Source organism: Equus caballus, chromosome 20 (assembly GCF_041296265.1).
Source record: "Equus caballus isolate H_3958 breed thoroughbred chromosome 20, TB-T2T, whole genome shotgun sequence".
NCBI classification, from domain to species: Eukaryota; Metazoa; Chordata; class Mammalia; order Perissodactyla; family Equidae; genus Equus; species Equus caballus.
The window spans coordinates 26,903,925-26,926,240 of NC_091703.1; the positions used below are offsets into that span (position 1 = coordinate 26,903,925).

General features: G+C 43.1%; 1 protein-coding gene and 1 pseudogene across 3 annotated transcripts in view; both read left to right on the plus strand.

Annotated features, from left to right (window-relative positions):
- LOC100068447 (butyrophilin subfamily 3 member A3) overlaps nt 1-22,316 on the plus strand; it is an 89,013-nt gene that overhangs the window by 11,072 nt on the left and 55,625 nt on the right. The gene's annotated exons all lie outside the window — the stretch shown is intronic.
- LOC138915093 (butyrophilin subfamily 2 member A2-like) lies at nt 536-15,459 on the plus strand (annotated as a pseudogene).

A 22,316-nucleotide genomic window follows, 5' to 3' on the forward strand; every position in this document is an offset into this window, starting at 1 on the left:
TAGGTGCATTTCCCTGTTTTAATCCTCACTACAACCCTGTGAGGTAGTCTCATTTCAAGAATGTGGAAACTGAGGCAGGGGCAGGTATAGTACTTATATCATTTATACAGGACAGGGGAACCTTCTAGGAGGGGAGACTTTCCACCAAAATCTTTACCTCAGGTAGTAAAGCCTGATTTCCAGAGAGAAGGAAGGGAAGGATGGAAGGGTATGGAAGAATATGAAGTGACAACTGGAGAAATTCAATTCTGGCCAGAGAAGTGAGCCAAGGAAGGTGGAAAACTGTCTCCCTCATCCTTGTATTGTTGGCTTATTCCATGGAATGTTGAATGAATCAATCTATTGGGAGAAAACTGAACCTGAAGGGGAAGGGGGCTGCCCAAGACCGAAGGTGGAGCGTTGATGATCCCAACACAGGTCACAGGAAGGTTTGACCTAGATCAGAACTAGTGTCAAGTCTCCTTGGCTGATTTCTCTGTCTGTGCCTCTAGGTCTCTGGTCCCTGCCGCTCCTGGGTGACTCATCTTTGGTGCTTATGGAGCCAGCGGCTGCCCTGCATTTCTCCCTGCCAGGCTCCCTTCTTTTCTTCCACCTCCTCAACTATTTGCACTGGTTTCAGGTGGAGTGCATGCCACTAGCTCCCATCAGCTTCTCAGAAAGGAAAATCAACACTTCAGTCTGCAAAACACTGCAGTCTGAAGAAGTGCTGCAGCTGTGTTCACTCATTCTTTCCTTCTGCACGTGCTCATTGAATTTATACCAGCGCCATCCCGTGGAAATGCAATGAGAGCTACAAAAGGAAGCTGAATATACAATTTTGAAATTTTTACTTAAATTTAAAAAGGTTAATGGGCCAGCCATTGCCATAGTGGTTAATTTCCTGCACTAGACTTCAGATGCCCACGGTTCACAGGTTCTGATCCCAAGCACAGACCTAGTACAGCTCGTCAAGCCACACTGTGGTGGCATCTCACATAAAATAGTGGAAGATTGGCACCAATGTTAGCTCAGAGACAGCCTTCCTCAAGCAAAAAAAACAAAAAACAGAGGAAGTTTGGTAACAGATGTTAACTCAAGGCCAATCGTCCTCACAAAAAAACAAAAAAAATAAAACATAAACAGAAAAAAGCAAAAATATTAAAAAGAAATTGATGAAAAAAATTTTAATAATATATTTTAACCCCAAACTCAAAATACTGTCATCTAGATTTTATTTTATAATATTAACAATAACATATTTAATAGTTTTTATGCTAGATTTTCAAAATTGTCTGTGTTTCTTTTACATTTACCACCCATTTCCATTGGGACCAGCTAGTGGCTACCATATTGGACAGCTCATATACTCTGCTCCAGGCTCTGTGCTAGATTGGGGAATGGAAGGAAACCTCTGTGAGCACAGCGTCAGTAGGGGGCGCTCAGTGTCTGCTTCTCAGTGTTTTGTTCAGGAAGCATTAGCAGCCTCAATAGATATTCCTACTAGGTATCTATTGCTGCTGACCAGCCACAGCTACTGGCTCCCAGAATCCTCAGCCCAGGAAGCCCCTGTGGCCTCAGAAAGAATATGTCTGCAAGAACATATTAGAAATAGAGAAGGAATCTGTCCGTGCCCTGGAATATGCACTTCCTTTCCTGCCTTCGATATTTGGTGGCTGAGGCCCCTGTGTGATTCTACCCCTTTGTTGAACAGAGCAGTTTACTGTCTTGGGAACAGCTGATCCATCCAGCCATGATGGGAGGAACAGCATGTTCTGCTGCCACCTGTCACCTGAGAAAAGCGCTGAAGACATGGAAATGTGGTGGTTCCGGTGTCAGTTCTCCCCCGCAGTGCTTGTGTATAAGGGCGGGCAACAGAGGACAGAGGCACAGATGGAGGAGTACTGAGGAAGGACAACCTTTGTGAAAGAAGAGATCAGCAAGGGGAGCCTGGCGCTGATCATCCACAATGTCACAGCCCATGAAAATGGCATCTACCATTGTTATTTCCTAAAAGGGAAATCCTAAGATGAGGCCATCATGCTCCTGATGGTGGCAAATGTGTCATTTCATTTTTTCTGTTCATTTTCACAGTGTGACACTTGGGTAAAGTTTCTCTCCGAACCCCATGCCCATGGCAGTGCAGCAGATATTTGCCTGGAGTCCCATTTACACAGGGAGGGTGGCTTCCTCCTGCCCAAGGGCCAGATGAGTGGGTTTGCCCTGCTCGGCTGTGGGCATCAACCCTTGAGAAGCACACAGAACTCAGCTGTAGCCTTGAACAGGGAGAATGTTGAATCCCTACAGGTTATTCTTATGCTTACTTCTTAGAGATCTCTGAGAGTCTTCCTCAGTAACGTGTATTAGAATTAGACATTTTTTTCTTAGGAAATACAATACACGTACAGAAAAACTCATTACTGTACAGATTACTGATATTGTGAATTATAATCCACATAACCACTACTGACAACAACAAAGAGCAGTGCCTATTCCTCACACATGTTAGTTTGCTGGGATCATGGTCTTGAGGTTAAAAAGTTTCATAAGATTCTGCCTGCCGGGCAGGTTTCTGTCCTTATCGTATTAACCTAGAGTTTCAGGAAACCAAGGCTACTGAGAAGCTCTACCAGGGCCAAAAGCGGAGTCTTCCACCTGCTTGTTCCTGGTCAGAGTGGACACACCCACACAGAAGTGAGAACATTAAAACTTTTAGCTGAATGAATCAATCAACAAACACTTATTAGCAGCAGAAGCTTGGTACTGTGATGGGGCCTGTAGGTGGAGCACAAAGAAAAGTGCAATGTCATCCTTTGTCCTTAGAGATCTCACCATTGTATTTGGCGTTTTGGTCTCTCTACATTCTCCAATGTCAAGGTTTTCTTCCTTCCTTTTGTCCTTCCTATCTTCTTCCTTCTTTCCTCATCCCTCTCTTCTTTCCTTCATTCCTCCCTTCACAGAAGGGGTACAGCAAGGATGCATGGACTATGCATAATCAGTTTCTCTGGGCTCTGGACACTTGCTCTCTCCCCGCTTCCCTTGGCTTTCACTGCTAAGACACTCTTGCTAAGACACCATTGCCTTTTTATCTGAGCCCTGGTCTCTCTCCTCAAGTCTGGTCTCTAAGCCCCTCATTGAAATGAAGGGCCAGGAGGATGGGGGCATCTGGCTGGAGTGCACATCTGTAGAGTGGTACCCAGAGCCCCGAGCAGTTTGGAGAGACCCTTATGGTGAGATCATATTAGCCCTGGGGGACGCTTACACTGTAAGTGCAGGCAGCCTCTTCATGGTCACCATGGCTGTGAGCATCACGGACCACTCTGTGAGGAATGTGTCCTGCTCCATCAATAACACCCTGCTTGGCCAAGAGTAGGAAACTGTGATTTTCGTTCCAGGTTAGTTCCCTGCCCTCTGGAGCCTCATTGTGTGGATGCAGAATCCTCAACAGTCATTTTGGAGGCTGGAGTGTAAATGGGGAGGTAGGGGTGTGGGGTGGAATGGTCCTGGGTCCTGAAAGGCTGGAGGCTGCAGCCTCTTTCCTTGTCACAAGGGAAAATGTTATGGACCTGTTATGGTCCTTATCCTGTAGCAATTTTTAAACATTTAGAAGAATCATAAAACATGGAGAGTGTTATGGGTGGGTGTCTATCTACAGCCAGAGGTGCTGCCTGCTGAAGCTCCTGGGTGACTCATCTTTGGTGCTTATGGAGCCAGCAGCTGCCCTGCATTTCTCCCTGCCAGGCTCCCTTCTTTTCTTCCACCTCCTCAACTATTTGCACTGGTTTCAGGTGGAGAGCATGCTACTAGCTCCCATCAGCTTCTCAGAAAGCTCTGTAGGCCAAGAACTGGGATGAAGAAGGATGAAGGATGAGGACCCATCTGGATCTCACCTGGTTCAGGTGTCTGTGCAATAAACAAGCAGTCAGTACTTAGTTACTGAGTAGGGACTATGGTTTAAAGTCCCAGCTGAGCAGATGAATACTGGACCAAGTGGATCACAAGTTTGGTTTGGTGGGGAGAGCAACAGTTTCCATCTTTTTTGGCCGAGGCTGCCTTTGAAAACTTAAAATTATTGAGGACCTCAAAGAGCTTCTACTCATTTGGGTTATATCTGACAATATATATGGCATTAGAGATTGAAATTGAGAAATTAAAAATATATATTTATTAATTTACATTATAATAGTAATAATAAGCCAATTATTGTTAACGTAAAAACATATTTTATGAAAAATAACTATTGCTGCTAATGCAAAGCAAACTTTATTGAGAAGTATGGTATTCTTTAACACAAAAATCTAATGTCTGGCTGACTAAAAGATGGCTACATCTTCATATCTGCTTCTGTATTCAATGTTGGGGTATCACAGGTCATGCAGGCTCTAGCAAACTTCACTGTACACGCGTGGGAGAATGATAAAAAACACAACAAATAATATCTTAATAGTATTGTTATTATAGAAATAGTGTTAACTTGTGGACTCCTCGAAAGTGTAACAGAGCCCCTTAGAAATCTTCAAGACATATTTCGAGAGCCAGGATGGAGGATCCTGGAACTAAGTCAGGCATCTAAAATGATGGCTTAAAGGTCGGATACTGGACTTTACATAATTCAGTCCCCAATTGTAAAACTAGGCTGAAAAAAACGTATTTAAAGTATCCAAATTTTTATTACTGCACTTACAAATGGATACATTCTGGAAAGAATCAGGAACATAGAAATAGCTGATTTCATAAGAGGAAAGACTGGGTTATTACTGTGTGTATGTATGTGTTGTTTTTATTTTTGGTATGTTGTTGTAATATTATTTGAACAGTTTTGACTAAAAGCACCAGACTACGAGTTGGGAAACGAGAGCTGCTGAAAACAGGCTTTATTCATTTTAAGCAAGTTACAGCTTCTCAGTGTTTCTGGATTCTCTAAAATAAGGCTTTGAGTGAGTTCTTGTATCTTTTATTATAGTTTACAGAACACTTTCACTTTTGCTGTATCCTTGCATTCTCACAGCAAATATACTTACCCATTTCACAGTGATACACTGAAGTCTATCACAATGATAAAGTGATGTTTTTTGTTTAAGGAAAATATAGCTTTCATTCATACTTTTTGGATATATCATGCCTCATCTTTAAGGTGTCTTTCAAATATTCCAACATTCAAATATTTCAAGTCTTTATTGAAACTCGACATGAACCCAATCCTGTACTAGCCACTATGGGGGCATTAAAATAGTATAAAACTTGGTCCCTACCTTCCTTTACTCAGTCTTGTGTTCATGTTGTTACTTATTCATTCACTCTCAACAAATTTAGGACCTTTAATATGTCAATCATGTGCAATGTGCAGTGCCATGAGGGAAATAAGCAGAGAGATATTATGGAGAGAAATGGGTAGGGGGACTACTTTAGCTGGCAAAGTTAGAGAGGGCCTCCTGGAGGAGGTGATGGTTTTTCTGAGACTTGAGGACTAAGGAAGAACCAGCCCTGTGAGAGCTGAGGAAGAGGTGCTGAGCAGGGGGAACAGACAGCACAGCAGCCCCAAAGAAGTGAACTAACTAGTTGACGAGACAGGAAGAGTCCCCTGCAGTCAGAGCAAAGACTGTGAAGGGAACAGGCAGGAGACTTCAGTAGAAAACAGGCCATCTGGAGCCTCACAGCAAAGTGCTGAGAATCAAACAGAAGCAGAGTCTTACTAAAAACCAAAGCGCAAATGAACAGAAACTGTCTGGAGTCACCCAAGTGTTATTTTTATTTCTTCTTCCCAGGATTCCTCATTCTCATCAGCACGGGGAATTTAATTACTTAGAGTTTCCTTCTCTTTCCTGGGTTTAGGGGCTGGGAGCATGGTGGAGTAGAGTTTGGAGAAAAGGGGCACAGTCCCCAGCAATTCTTCTCTGCTTCTCTGGGTGTCATCAGTCAGGCCTAGTGTAGCAATCTTGGCCCTCTCCATCATGGGATCCTCAGTATCTGTGATGCCATCTGCCCTCTTGGCTTTGACTATGGCTTAGATCAACCCTAAGAGGAGAAAAAATAATTGGAATCAAGATCTTCTGATGGAAGTTTTTCAGATTTTTGGCATCCTAGATTAAAGAGACACTTGGTTTATCTTTTTCTGGGTTGGGCTGGGAGTTTTTATAATCAATGGTTATTGGGAAGTGGTTTTCTTGATGGCTAATCTTGGTACTTTTTGATCCCTGTGTTGGAGAGAGCAGGTTGGGCCATGGAGAGAGTTTGGAGTGGGCAGATTGGAATGCAGGTCTTCTTGGCATACCCTACCATAATTACAAGTTTTCCCCACTTTGGGGAAAGTGAAACTTATATTTTCCTGGGCATGAAGAGCTTTCCCTAACCACATGACCATTTGCACATGCCTGACAAGGACTAGTCAAGCATGTTCCTGCCAGGCCAGTTCACAGGAACATCTATTCTTTTCCCCAGACTTCCCAATGCTTGGCCCCAAACGAGCCCTTTTATATCTTAAGGAAATGAGTACATGTATAAATATCCCACACCTTTCAATTTACAGTGTTACTAAGCAACTTTACAGGACTTTGGCATCCAGAGACTGAAATAATCTAACACAGATAAGGTGCATGTACAATTATCACAAAATAAACTTATGCTTATGTCCAAGTAGTCTCTTGTAAATATGAATCAACACACCTGTAGCTTATTCTTTGTTCCATCCAACAATCATTGACTGTTGGCCATGAGCCAAGCACTGTGCTGGCCATTGAGGAAAATAGGAGCTAATAGGACAAGTGATATGAGTGGGGTATTGCCAACCAGGGAGCACCCCAAGCCTTGGTGTCCATACTTTCTATTGAGGCTTCATTATGTAGGTTTGATTGATTGAATCATTAATTCTGCAGGCCCCATCCTCTCCCCAGTCAAGCTGAGACCACATAGCTCAAAGCCCCAACCCTCTAATCACTTGATTGGTCTTTCTGACATGACCAGCCCTCACCATGAGTCACCTCAAGAGAACAAACTATGAGATGCAATCCAAGGGGCTCCCCAAGAATAACAAAGACCCTCTTATCACTCAGGAAATTCCAAGGGTTTAGGTTAACTCACAGGAACCTGGACAAAAGCCAGATCTCTTACTACACAGTACGAGAAAGAACATCAAGGGCAAAGGACTAGAGTGGAATTGGGTTTGGGACACAACCAGAACAAAAATGTCAGAGTAGCCAAAGGATGGCAGGAGAGAGAGTGGACAGGACTAGAGAAATAGGGAAAGCCAGATCAGGTGGGGACTCATGGCACATTGAAGGAGTTTATCGTTTATTCTAAGTATAATGGGAAGCCATTCTGTAACCTTGGGCACTCCAGGACCAGTTCAACTAACCCCATTTTATCAACAGAGTAATAAAGAGTAATTTTTCAGGAAATGAGACCCCTTGTCCAGTACAGTCCGGTTGAGACCACCAACCCATCAACTGGGCCTTCAGAAATTACTGGACAATGAACATTCTAATCTCAATGAGCTAGAAAGTCCACACTCAGATTGCTATAACACCGCCATTTTGTGAACATGCATCCTATGAAGACGCGTGAAACTTGACTACGCTTGCGCAGATCATCAGGTACCTCACTTCTCTTTACCTCCAATCATCCTTCAAACCTCCTTCAAACCTTCAAACCTCCTTGCCTACTACCCCATAAATATCCTTGTGTTCCCATATTTGGGGAGATGGATCTGAGATTGATTTTCCCACCTCCTCAGTTGGCTGCTTTGTGATTAAATCCTTTCTCTTTGCAAACTCCTTGTCTCAGTGATTGGAAAAATCATGCAGCAGGCAAAGCAAATCTGGTTTGGTAACAATTGCCTGACTTTGAACAAGGGAATACAATGTAAATGGTGTCCCTGTCTCCCATCTCCCCCCGCACTAATTACCCGGAGAAACTCAAGGGAGTGTTTGGAAACATTTAACTATTTATCCAAATTAGGGTTTTTTGTTGTTAAGGTATGGAATCACCAACCACTCTGAACCAGACTGAGCTCCACTTCAAGAGCAGCAACTGCACAGATGAGCCAATAGGTGCCAACTGAGAAAATACCCACCTTTCCCTTTTGAATATTCATTCCCCATCTGCCATAAAAGGTCCCTGCTTTCCCGTGCTCCAGGAGAACCACAGCTTTAGAAATGATTCCACATGGTCTCCTATCTGTTACAACTATACTTTACTTTCTGTGACAACTACTTCTGATGGGGAGTCTGATTTTAACTCACCAGGAAGAGAACTCACTTTGGTTTGGTAAGAGTACTACTATTTTCAATGCACATGTTTTCTCATGCCAAACATTTCAGAAGTTACTCTTCACCTTTGGAGTAAAACCACAACCCCACAGCAGACAACTGATGATGCTGTCTCCTGGGGAGGTAGTTTAGGGAATCAACAGTGCAGGGGTCATGAATGAATCTTTCAAAATGGAGGATAATGACATTCATGGAGGGTTAATATGCACAGGTGCTGTTCTAAGTCCTCCCCAGATGACTTAAGAAGCAATTGTTGGTTTTATCCCCACCCTGCCAATGAGGAAATAGAGACACGAAGCAGTTAGTTAAGCAGCTTTGGATTTCATGCCTAATGAGTTGTGAACAACCTATGGTGATAGAGACAAAAGCTGTAAGCTAGTAGATGATAAGCCAAAGTGTCTGCAATACACGAGCAGCTCCCTGGGTAAAGCTATAAAACAAATTTATGTTCCTGGGAGGTTCTAACGGCAGCAAGAAGTGACATATTAACCAGGAGAAATAGATGCTTCCTGCTAAGGTTAACTAAGTCAAAGAGACAGATTTCCAGGCATTTTGCCACACAGTGCATGTAGGACACTGCACTAGATCATGGAAAAGATGAAAGAGAAGATAAGATCAAATTTCTGACAAGGAGAGTGAGTGGACCATGATCACTGTGAAGAGCAGGGTGAATCCACCATAGTTCTGTCTTATGTCCAGGGCTGTGTCCCATATAATGGCAGCCTTCACATGAGTTTGCACCTGCTGGTGCCTTTCAGATACTGAGACATGAATCCTCCTAATTTAGGGAATGAGAAGAGATTAGTAAAGAGCTGGCAGTGGAGTCCAAGCCCATGCTCAAGGAGCAAGAAGGGGAAATAGAAGAGTCCATTTTCTCTGGTCTCCTTCTCTCTGGACACTATCCTTGTGATGAACATAATGAAAGACAGCCGGACAAGTGCTGGAGAGGAGGGAGGAGGGCATCAAGTACAGGAAAGGAAGGCAGCCAGAGCACAGAAAAGGCCGAGAAATGTCTGGCTCTGGCCAGCGAGTGCTCACTTCTCTTTCTTCTATTGCACATTAGAGAAAAGCACATTAGAGAACAGCCCTATGCTGTTGAATGGTTGTCTAATTCCCAAGGTCTCAGTACCAAAAGTCCATAACGAAAGATCTTAGTGTTCTTTCTCCATCTTCCAGCTCCAAATAGTGGCCTAACTGGGTTGGCCATGGATGGAGATCCAGAGGAGACCCATGCAGCAACATGACCAAGTTCTGCCCCATCCCTGTTCAGCACCTGAACCTTTTTCTTTCCAGCAGTTTAGACTTTTTTCCCCTTCTTAAAGCCCATCCCACCCACTTTCTCTCTTGGATTTTTCTACTCTTCAACATTTTCAGCACCATAGGCCTAAAGATACAACTAAGAAGCCTCCATTAAAATGGCATTCAGTCTCAAGTGGGTTATATGCATCTTAGAGGAGACATGGCAACTCTGTCTATATAAGCACTCTCTCCTCAGAGCAGAGGCACCACTTCATAATTGGTTCCCCTATGGAAAACCCTAGAAATGAGGGATAAATAATCCTGTAAATTGTCTTTTTAGATAGTTAACATTTATTCAGCAGCTACTACAATGCACGAGGCACAGGTCTGACTGTTCTATGTATTCTTCCATTTTCTGATCCTTACAACAGCTCTAAGAGATAAGTGCTATTATTAGGCCCATTTACAATGGAGGAAATTAATCCATAAAAAGAGCAAAAACCTTGCTCCCAATCATATACCTAAGAGGTGGTGACAGTAAGATACAAACCCAGAGAGTCTGGTGCCACAGGCTATGCTTCCTTCCCTGCTCATATGCTGTAGGGTTGGAATAGACCTACTCTGATCCCTTATCCTTAACATGAAAAAGGCCTGGTAATTTCAAGTAGCTTGTTCAAGGTCATACAAATGATTAATTCTGACTCAAGAGAGGCTGACCCTTCTTTTCTGTTTATCTCCTAAGGGTAGGTGTTACCAAGGGTTTCCTGAGTCCACTTGTCACCCTTCACATGCTCCTTGGGAAACCTACATTTGGAGTACTCTCACATTCATATCTCCATTTCTTTCTCAAGCTCCACTTCCACCAGCACCCTAGAATTTGTCTGTCTGGATTGTCCCTTGACAACTCAGAACAAGTTAAATTCAATATTCTCCCAACCCATCCAATACACTCTTGCTCTTTTCCCTTCTTTCAAATTTATACTAATGGCACCATTATCTACTCAATTGCCCAGCAAGAACTTCAAACATCCAGGACTGCACTTTCTTTATCATCCCATTCTAATCGGCTAGGCAATCCTGTCAGTTCTTCCTTCTAAGAGGCCCTGTACTCCATCTTCTACTCCCTCTGCATCGCTCTGCTTCAGATAATGCATTTTAATGTTTTGTTTTTCTCTTGTTATGCCCTCAGTTATGCAATATCTATTTACTAAGAGCTTTTCATACACTGGCCATAAGGAAATCTAACCAGATTCTAGAAAAAAGAAATAAGGGATCAAGCTTAATAGAGGGGATGTCAGGGAAGGTTCTTCCAAGGAGACAATATTTAAGGCAAGATACAATGGATAGGAAAGAATCAGCATGTAAAGACCCTCAGCATCCTGTGTTCCAGGGGCAGGTCAAACACAATGATCCTAAAGTAGGAAAGATGCAGAATGTCTGCAGAACTGAAAGGAGGTCTGTGTGCCTGGAAGCGGCAGTTGAGAGTGTGAGTGGGCCTAGAGATGAGAAGAGATGTGGTGCAAGAGATAAGCCTGGGCCACATCATGGAAAGTGTCCAAGACCATGGTGATGTCTTTGGATTTATTGTAAATAAATAAATAAATAAATAAAGGATTGAAAAAAATAAATACATAAGTAAGAATGGATAAGGGGGTGAACAGAACTATAGCTTATAATAAAGGAAGCCGAGTAAAATATCCACAGTAGAATCTAGATAGTAGGTATATTTGTTGCTCATTGAAAAACATCTTTTAACTTTGCTGTATATTTGTAAAGTTTCATGATATACAATTGATAGTAGGGGTTGAGGAGGGAAGAATTGTATTTTGTTGCTGATAACAGAGGCCAGAAGTACACTGACTTCAACAGAACAAGATTTTGTTCTCCTTTCACGTAAAATGAATTCAGAAGGGATCAGTCCAGAGCTGGTCTGGCAGCTCAGAGGTGCATCCATGCCCCCGCCTCCTTCTGTATTTGTTCTCTGCCATCTCAGCATGTGGCTTCCTTTCTCAAGCTTTCCTCATGGTCATGGAAGGGTCCCTGCACTCCAGCTCCAAGGACCATGTTCTAGGCAAAAGGAAGGAGGAAGTAGGAAGAGAATGAACCTCTCTTGAGAAACACAGCCCAATAACTTCCACCTACAAATCATTGGCTCAAATTTAGCCCCTTGGTCTCTCCTATCTATAAGGGGATGGATACATTACAAGACTCCCCCAGAATTGGATTTGATTACTAAGAAGAAACAGGGAATACATATTGCACAGGTAACCAGCAATGCTTACTACAGAGCATAAATTCAATCTTGGAAAGTAATCAAGTTCCATCAGCCAAGGTCACATCAAAGCCCTAGGAGCTTTCATCACTATCTCAAGATGGTAATAAAGTGTCTTGGGAGACCCTAGGCCACAGATAGGATGAGATTGTCCCCAAGATACCTTATAGAAACAGCATTCACAGCCTATCCAGAGTCTAACCTCGGAGAATACAGTATCCTGTGGACAGAGTAGAGATAAATACACATGAAAATACAAATGTAGTGCAAATAAGGCTCAGAGGGTGAAGGAAACTGCTCAGCAACACTCCAAATAAGACTGTTCTGTAAAATGTAAGACACGCCCATCAGTCACTGGCAGCACTGCCTCTCAAAACCTGAAAATAATATGATTTGGTCTTGGATCTTAGACTTGAGTTTAAGAGGTACTAAAAAGTTAGAGTGGATCTCGTTTTCTTTCCATTCGTACTTCCATTTGGCTCTATTGTAAAAGATCTCCTCCTGTTAGTGCCTACAAACATAAGTTCCATATCCACCACACACAAAGGTCCATTTCTAACACATGAAATATGTCTTTAGTGATTCGGGTGGGCTCATCTTCACACAGGGAAAAATCAAATAGTCTCAAAACACATGGATATTATCCTCTTCTCTGAGAGTAAATCTGATTGTTTTTTCCCTTTTATGGTCCTTATCCTGCCTCAATTTTTAACATTTAGAAGAATCATAAAACATGAGAGTGATATAGGGAGCTGTCTATTTACACCCAGAGGTGCTGCCTACTGAAACCCTCCCTTCCTGCCCATGAGGTTTCCCAAGGGCCAGAGCAGGGAAATTCTCTATCCACAGACATTCATGAATTCATTCAACAAACATTTAACATGCATCACATGTGTTCAAGGCACTGTTCTAGAAACTGAAGACAAATCACTGAACAAAATACATGTAGATCCCCGCCCTCATGGGACTCACATTCTAACACAGCAGAGTGCAATAAATGAAGTAATTAAAACAAAGGGTGAAACTGTGGATTCATTAAACTGTGGATTATATCAGACGGTGATAAATGCTGTCAGACGACTGGAGAAGCATAGGATGGGGCCCCTCCAGGCAGAATGTGCCTGATAACCCAGGGAGATTTGACTGTCAGCCTTGTGTCCTGGGCCTGGAAAGCTTCTCCTCAGGGAGACATTACTGTGAGGTAGAGGTGGAAAACATGGTAGTGTGGGCTGTGGGGTTTGTAGAGACAGTGTTGAGAGGAAAGGGGAGGCCCTACTGGTTCTTCAGAATGGCTTCTTCACCTTAGATATGTTTGGAAACCTGTTCTCTCCAGATAAGATTCTCCCCTGACAGAGCACCTTCACCAGGGGGGCATCTTCCTGGATGATGGAGCTGGAGATGTTTCCTTCTATAACATGGGGACAGATCACACATCTACACATGTCCCCCTTCACCATTCTCTGGGCCTCTTAGACCCTTCTTCAGGCTGGGGTCTGATGTCTGTAGCCTCTCCTTCTGCCAAGTCTTCTCAGGGGTTCAGGGGGTCACAGTAGCTGAGGGTGGCCTGATCTTTCACAGGGCTGGGACCCATGGCAGCCACCAGAACCAATGTCCTTGTCTCAGAGCCAAATAGAGAAGCCCTGGCTATCTCTACTACCACAGCACAGCACCCTATCGAGGAAAACTGGCCCTCCTTCCCTTTTACATCCTCCAGAGACCCTCTTGACAGCCTCTTCAGGCACCAGCTCCTTCTCTTCCTCATTGTGCTGTTGCATTAGTAACTCATTTCCTTGTAACTATGGGACAGGGTCCAGTTTCAGAGCAACTAGTGCTGTCACATGGCTGCCAACCACAAAGAAACTGTAAGAAAGTGACAGGCAGAAAACCTGGCACTTTAACATCAGAGTGACATATTCAGCCTGATACTCAAGTTGACATCAGACACTGTGGACTCAGGGTGAGAACAACAGGATTCACTAGAATATGAGAGGTAGGGGGAAACCAAAGATGCAGATCAGAAATAGAAGAAGCAGGACAAGAGGGGTGAGACAGGGCCAAGGCTGTGGGCTTTGTTAAGCTCCATCATTACAGCTAAGGGGTCACAGGAGCTGCCGGTCCATTTCCAACCCACCCCCAAGGTTTTCAGACCACACAGTAAAGCTCCCCAGGACTAGAACTGGGGCAAAGAAGAATGAAGGATGAAGACACACCTGGATCTGGCCTGGCTCAAGTGTCTCTGCAATAAACAGGGAGTCAATACTCAGTTACGAGTATGGTCTAAGGTTTTAGGTCCCAGCTGAGCAGGTGGATACCGGACCAAGAGGATCACAAGGTTCAGGTTCACTGGGGAGAGCAATGGGTTCCAGCTTTTTAGCCTCAGGCTGCCTTTAGGCCCTGAAAATTTGTTGGGGACTCCAAAGAGCTTTTGCTCTTTTTGGTTATATCTGTCAATATTTATCACATTAAAGATTGAAACTGAGAAATTTTAAAAATGTATTTATTAACTTTTATTAAAATAGTAATAATAAACCAATTATAGGTCAATATAGAAAACAAGCTTTATGAAAAATAACTGTTGTTTCCAAAACAAAATAAATTTTACTGAGATGTGTGACATTCTTTAATGCAAAGTCTAATGTCTGGCTGACTAGAAGATGGCTACATCCTCTGATCTGCCTCTGTGTTCAGTGTTGGGTATCACAGCTCCTTTGGACTCTAGAAAACTTCACTGTACACAGTAGGGGAATGAGAGCCAACACAAGAAATAGTGTATTATTATTATTATTATGGAAATAATATTAACCCTGTGGACTCCATGAAAGTGTAACAGAGTCCCCCAGAAATCTGCAAAACATATTTTGAGAGCCAGGATAGAGGATCCTGGAACTGAGTCAGGCATTTAAAATGATGGCTGAAATGGTAGTATTTTGGACTTTACATAATTCAGTATCCAATTATGACAGAGCTAAAAAAAAAAGTACTTAAAAAGTTCAAAATTTTATTACTGCATTTACAAATGGAAACATTCTGGAAAGAATCAGGGAATCAAAGAACACTGAAATAGCTGATTCGATGAGATGGGAGACTGGGTTATTAATGCATATGCGTGTTATTTTCATATTTGGTGTGTTGTCGTAATTTTATTTGAACAGTTTTAACTAAAAGCACCAGACTGCAAGTCAGAAACAAGAGCTGCTGATAATGGGCTTTATTCATCTTCAGCAAGTTACAGCTTCTCAGTGTTTCAGGATTCTGTAAAATAAGGCTTTGAGCGGGTTCCTGTATCTTTCATTATACTTTACAAAACAACTTCACTTATGCTGCATCCTTGCATTCTCACAGCAAATAGAATTACCCCATTTCACAGTGAAATATTGAGGTCTATAACCGATAAAGTGACAGTCTTTGTTTAAGGAAAACAGTTTTCGTTCATACTTTTTTCATAAATCATGCCTTATCTTTAAGGTGTCTTCCAAATATATCAACATTCAAATATTTTGATTATGTACTGAAACTAGACATGAACCCAGTCATGTACTAGTCCCTATGGGAGCATTAAAATAGTGTAAAGTTTGGCCCCTACCTTCCTTTACTCAGTCTTGTATTCATATCTTTACTTATTCATTCACTCTCAACAAATTTAGCACCTTTAATGTGTCAACTGTGTGCAATGTATGGTTCCATGATGGAAATAAGCTGGGTGATGTTATGGAGAGAAATGGTTAGGAGGTGGGGAGGGACTACTTTAGCTGGCAACGATAGGGAGGGCCTCCTGGAGGAAGTAACGGATTTGCTGAGACTTGAGTACTAAGGAAGAACCATCCCTGTGAAGCTGGGGAAGAGGTGCTGAGCGGGGGGAACAGTGAGCACAGCAGCCCCAAAGCAGAAATGAACTAACTGGTTGAAGGGACATGAAGATTCTCCTGCAGTCAGAGCAAAGACTGAGAATGGGACAGGCAGGAGACTTCAGAAGAAAGCAGACCATCTGGGGCCTCACAGCAAAGTGCTGAGAATCAAACAGAAGCAGAGTCTTACTGAAAGCCAGAGCTCAAATGAACAGAAAATGTCTGGAGTCATCCAAGTGTTATTTTTTATTTCTTCTTCCCAGGATGCCTCATTCTCATCAGCATGGGGAATTTAATCATCTAGAGTTTCCTTCTCTTTCCTGGGTTTGGGGGCTGGGGATGTGGTGGAGTAGAGTATGGAGAAAAGGGACACAGCCTCCCAGGGACTCTTCTCCTCTTCTCTGGGTATCATCCGTCAGGCCTGGTGTAGTGAACTCAGCCCTTTCCGTGATGGGACCCTCAGTGTCTATGATCTCTCTTCCCTCCCTGGTTTGACTATGGCTTAGATCAACCCCAAGAACAGAAAAAATAAGTTCTGTATCGAGATCTTCTGGTGGAAGCTTTTCAGATTTTTGGTATCCTGAATTAAAGAGACACCTGGTTGATATTTTTCTGGAATGGGCTGGGAGTTGTTATTATCAGTGGTTATGGTGCAGTACTTTCCTTGATGGCTAATCTTGGTACCTTTTGATCCCTGTGTGGGAGAGAACAGACTGGGCCAAGGAGAGAGTTGGGAGTGGGAAGATTGGAATGTAGGTCTCTTGGCATATCCTACCATAATTACAAGTTTCCCAACTTTAGGGAAAGTAAAACTTACATATTCCTGGACATGAAGAGCTTTCCCTAATCACATGACCATTTGCAGAGGCCTGGAAAGGAACAGTCAGGCACATTCCTGACATTTCATGTCAGGACACATTCCAAGACAGTTCATGGGATCATTTCTTCTTCTCCCCAGCTACCCCAATATTGGCCCCAAGTAAACCCTCTATACCGTGAGTTCAAAGGTACATGTATAATTATCCAAGACCTTTCAATTTACAGTGTTACTAAGCAACTTTACAGGACTTTGACTGAAATAATCTGACACAGATAAGGTGCATGTACAATTATCAGTACTGGGGTTTATATCAAGACAGTCTCTTGTAAGTATGAATCAACACACCTGTAGTTAATTCTTTCATCCATCCAACAATCATTAACTGTAAGCCATGAGCCAAGCACTCTGCTAGGCATTGAGGAAAATAGCAGTGAATAGGACAGGTGATATGTATGGAGTATTGACAGTCAGGAAGTACCCTCAAGCCTTGGTGTCCATGCTTTCTACTGAGGCTTCATTAGGTAGGTTTTATTGATTGAATCTTTGACTACATAGTGATTGAACTCACTCTCCAGCTCCCACCCCTCCCCAGTCAAGCTGAGATCACATAGCTCAAAGCTCCAACCCTCTAATCACATGATTGGTCTTTCTGACATGACCAGTGCTCAACATGAGCCACCACAAGAGAATAAACTATGAGGTGCAGTCAAAGAGGATCCCCATAAATGACAAAGACCCTCTTATCACTAAGGAAATTCCAAGGGTTTAGGTTATCTCCCAGGACCCTGGACAATGGCCAGAGCTCTTGCTAGGCAGTGTGAGAAAGAACATCAAGGGCAAAGGACTAGAGTGGAATTGGGATTGGGATACTACTAGAACCAAAGTTCAGAGAAGCCAATGGATAGCAGAGAGAGTGGGCAGGACTAGAGACGTAGGGAAAGCCAGATCAGGTGAAGTGTCACGGCACAGCTAAGGAGTTTGAATTTTATTCTAAGTACAGTGGGAAGCCATTGCATTATTAAAAAAGAGAATACAGTGTAAGTGGCACCCCTGCCTCCTGTCTCCCTGTGCATCTGTCCTCCTACTACTTTCAATGCATACATTTTCTCATGTCGAACTTTTCAGAGGTTCCCCTTCCCTTTGCACTAAAACCCCAACTCTACAGCAGGCGCCTGATGATGCTGTCTCCAGGGGAGGTGGATTTGAGAGTCATCAGTGCAGGGGTCATGAATAAACCTTTCAAAATGGAGGACATGGCTATCCGTGGAGGTCCATATGCATGGGTGCTGTTTTAAATCCTCCCCAGACGACTTAAGATACAAGTGCTGGTTTTATCCACACCGTAAAGATAAAGGAACAGGGACATCGAGTAGTTAGTTAACCAGCGTCAGATTTCATGGTTTATGAGTGGTGGATAACAACATACGGAGACAGGGAGAAAAACCCAGAACTAGTAGACAATAAGCCATAGTGCCTGGAACACACTAGCAGCTCTCTAGGTAAATCTGTGAAAGAAATTTCTGTTCTTGGGAGTTCCTAATGGCAGCAAGAGCTGAGATATCAACCATGAGAAATATATGCTTCGTGCTGAGGCTAACTAAATCAAAGATACAGATTTCTAGGCAGTTGCCCACCCTTACCGCATGCAGGACACTATATCAGGTCTTGCAAAAGCTGAAAGAGAAGATGAGATCAAGTTCCTGACCAGGAGAGTGAGTGGAACACGATCACTGTTAAGAGAACGCTGAATCTAGTATAGTTCTGTCCTGTGTCCAGGGCTGTGTCTGATGTAATGGCAGCCTTCACATGAGTTTGCATATGCTGGTGCCTTTCACATACTGAGTCACAAAGCCATCTAATTTAGAGAACAAGAAGAGTTGAGTAAAGAGCTCCCAGTGAAGTCCAAGCCCATGCTCAAGGACTAAGAAGGTTAAATAGAAGAGCGTATTTCCTCTGGCCTCCCTCTCTGTGGACACATCCTTGTGAAGAACACAAAGAAAAGCAGCCAGACAAGTGCTGTAGATGAGTGAAGAGGGCACCAAGGAGGAGAAGGGAAAGCAGACAGGGCACAGCAAAGGCCAAGAAATGTCTGGCTCTAGTCAGGGAGTGCTCAGCTCTCTCTTTTCTATCGCAGATTAGAGAGAAGCCCTGTTCGATGCCCGTGAGTGGCCATCTAATTCCGAAGGTCTCAGGTCCAAGACTCCATAAAAAAGGTCTGAGTGTTCTTTCTCCATCTATCAGCTCCAGAGAGTGGCCCGGCTTGGAGGACCATTGATGGAGACTCAGAGAAGATCCACGCAGCATCATAACCAAGTTCTGCACCATCCCATTTTACCACCTGCACTTTTTTCTTTACAGCTTTAGAACTTTTTTTTTCTTTCTACTTCTTAAAGCCCTCCCCAGTCACTTCCTCTCTTGGATTTTTCTACTCCTCAACATTTTGATCACCGTAGGCCTAAAGGTACAACTGGAAAGCCTCCATTAAAGTGACATTCAGTCTCAAGTGGGTTATGCGCATCTTAGAGGAGACCTGGAAACTCTGTCCACCTAAGAACCTCTCTCTTCAGAGCAGAGGGACCACTTCATAATTGGTTTCCCCATGGAGAACCTTAGAAAGGAGGGATAAATAAAATCTTGTAAATTGTCTTTTTAAATAGCTAGCATTTATTGAGCATCTACTACCAAGCACTGGGAACAGGTCTGAGTGCTGTACATATATTCTCCCATTTATTGATCCTCGTAATAGCCCTAAGAGGTAGGTGCTTTTATGATGTCCCTTACAATGGGGGAAATTAATCCACAAAGAGAGTAGAAACCTTGTTCCAAATCATACATCGAAGAGGTGGTGACACTGGGATACAAACCCAGGGAGTCTGGTTCCACACTCCCCTGTTCATATGGTTGGAATAGACCTACCCAGATTCTTTTTCCTTAACATGAAGAAGGCCCATGTCTTGTTCAAGCCCACACAGATGGTTAATTCTGACTCAAAAGGTGCTGACTCGTCTTCTTTGTCTACTTCCTGATGTGAATTTTTCCCAGGGGTTCCAGGGTCCACTTGTCCCTCTACATATGATCCTTGGGAAACCTACTTGTGAAGTACTCCCATATTCATATCTGAAATTCTTTCCTAAGGTCCACTTCCACCAGCCCCTAAAGCTTGGCTATCTAAATTGTCCCATGGCAACTCAGACCAAGTTAAATTCAATATTCCCCCAACCCTCCAATACATTATTACTATTTTTCCTTCTTGGTATTTGAGTTAATGGCACCATCATCTACTCAAGTGCCCAAGCAAGAACATCTATGATCCAGGACTCCACTTTCTTTATCATCACATTCTAATCTGCTAGCCATAACTGTCAGTTCTTCCTTCTAAGTGGCCTTCAACTCCATCTTCTACTCTCCATGCATTGCTCTGATTCAGATAATTCTTTGTAATTTGTAGATTTTTCTGTTGTTATGGCCTCATTTATGCAATATGTATTTACTAAGTGCTTTTCATTTGCTAGTCCATAAGGAAAACTAACCAGATGCAGGATAATGAATGAACAGGGAAAACTTAATAGAGGAGGGCGGTGAGGGAAGTTCTTTCCAATATACGACCTTTAAAGCAGGGCACAGTGGACAGGAAGGGACAAGCACATAATGACCTAGATCTTCCTTTGTTCCACGCAGAGCTGGGGGCAAATACAAAGATCCCAAGATGGGAAAGATCCAGACTGAGGAACTCAAAGGAGGCCCATGTGCCTGGAAGAGGCAGTGTGAGTGGACCTAGAGATGACAGCAGATGGGGTGCAAGAGGTAAGCTGGGGCCACATCATGGAAAGCATTCCAGATGGTAGTGATGTCTTTGAATTTATTTCAGGTGTGATGGGGAATCACTGGGAACTTTTGGGCTGGGAAGTGACATCGTCAGATTTATGTTTTTTTGAATGTCACTTTGGCTGCTGCTGTGTTGAGAAAACACTATAGAGAGGCAAAATGGGAAACAAGGCAGCCAGTCAGGATGCTACAGAAGGAATCCAGGCAAGATTTCATGATGGCTTTGATGGAGACAGTGAAAAGTGGTTGTTGGATTTGGGATACATTTTGAAGGAAGAGCTGAAAAACCCTTGCTAATAGGTCCATATGGTGGGTCCTGCTTGGGTTTTATGCCCAAGCAACTGGGTGAATGATAGAGAATTTCTAGGAGGAAATTAAATGTTCTCTTTTGGACTGGAGTCACATAGGCATTTGGATGTATCCATCTGGAGTGCCTGGAAGATGCTGGAGCTGGAAATTTGGGAGTTATGTGTGCAACTATGATGTTTAAAATCCTGGGATTGGATGAGATTCCTTAGGGAGAATGTTTAGAGAGAAAAGAATAGAATTTGAAAGCACTGAGCTCCAGCTTCCCTCCCCCTCCCAACACTGAGAGGTTGGGAAAAGGAAGATCTAGCAAAGAAGACTGAGAAAAAGTAACCAGTGGTATAAGAAGAAAATTCCAGAAGGGTATGTGTCCCAGAATCTGAGGAAAGAAAATATAATAAGAAGGAGAAAATCTTAATGTCAAATGTGGCTGAGAGTTTGAGTAAGTTGGGAACTGATAATTGATGATTGAACTGTGCAAAATGAAGGTGAGTGCTGAACCTCCGTGAAAAACAAATAAAAAAATCGGAGACATAGGATTAGTCTGGTTTTACTCCTAGGCCAGGCAGGAACACCCCGATGCAGCAAAGCTTGGCTTTGGCTTGGCTCCTTTGTGTGGGTCCAGATGAACCACCAAGAAGAAGGTTTGTGCTTTGGAGACTGGCATATAAATACATATAAGAGGAAAGAAACCAATTCTAAAGAATTCTCTGAAACAAATAAATAGAAAACTAAAGGCAGATTTGAGGGCTTTTAGAAGGAAAATTGACAGTATTTTATAGATTTTCTCTTTGAAGTGGTATTATTTGTTTCTTTGTCTCAAGACTGAGTTCCTTGATGGGGAGGGACTGTGTGTTACCATCTGTGAGTGCTCAGCATCTAGCACATAGGAAAACTGTCCACAGAAACAGCCTGTAAAGGGAGCTCACTTTCAGTCATGTTTGTATTGGTCAGGCTAACTGTATAACAGTATAGGCTAACTGTTGGAACAAAAAAACAAACATCTCATTAGGTAAACGTAATAAAAGTGTATTTCTCCATCTCTGCACAGTTCAGGACAGATCATATGGGGAGGTGAGAGCTCAGCTCCATACAGATTGTCTGCATTCAGACAGCATATGAGGGAAAAGGGATGGAAGTATTGTGCATTAGCTTTCTCATGGGCCAGGCCTGGAACAGAAAAAAGTCTTTCACTGGGTCCCCAAGGGAAGCTGGGAAATGTCATCTTGCTGTGACCCCAGGAGGAAAAAGAACCAGGGTTTGGTGAACACATACAGTTTCTCTCATGTGACTTTTCTAAGCTATGAGGTCCTGGGAAATCTGTTAAACATGAGTATTCTTAGATCAGAGAACCTATACAGTTGGCAGAAAAGCCCTGGCCACGTAGCCCCACCCGATCCCCTGGGGCCTCAGGCTGGCAGAGAGGGATGGCTGCAGGCTCACGACAGGACCTTCTCCATTCCCTCACTCTACAAACATTATCAAGCACCACTTGTGAGCCAGGGACTGACAGTGCTAGACAGTGAGAATGCAGTGATGAACACACTCAATCTCTACTTTCTCAGGTGCTTTTATGATGTCCATTACAATGGGGGAAATTAATTCACAGAGAGAGTAGAAAACTTGTTCCAAATCATACATTGAAGGGGTGATGACTTTCTCAGGTCCTAGTCTAGTAGAGAAGAGAATATGAAACTAACAATAACAGGGCACTGGCACGTGAGGGATTTGTACAAAGTCCTGCAAGAGAGGAGAGGATGGGGTCTGGA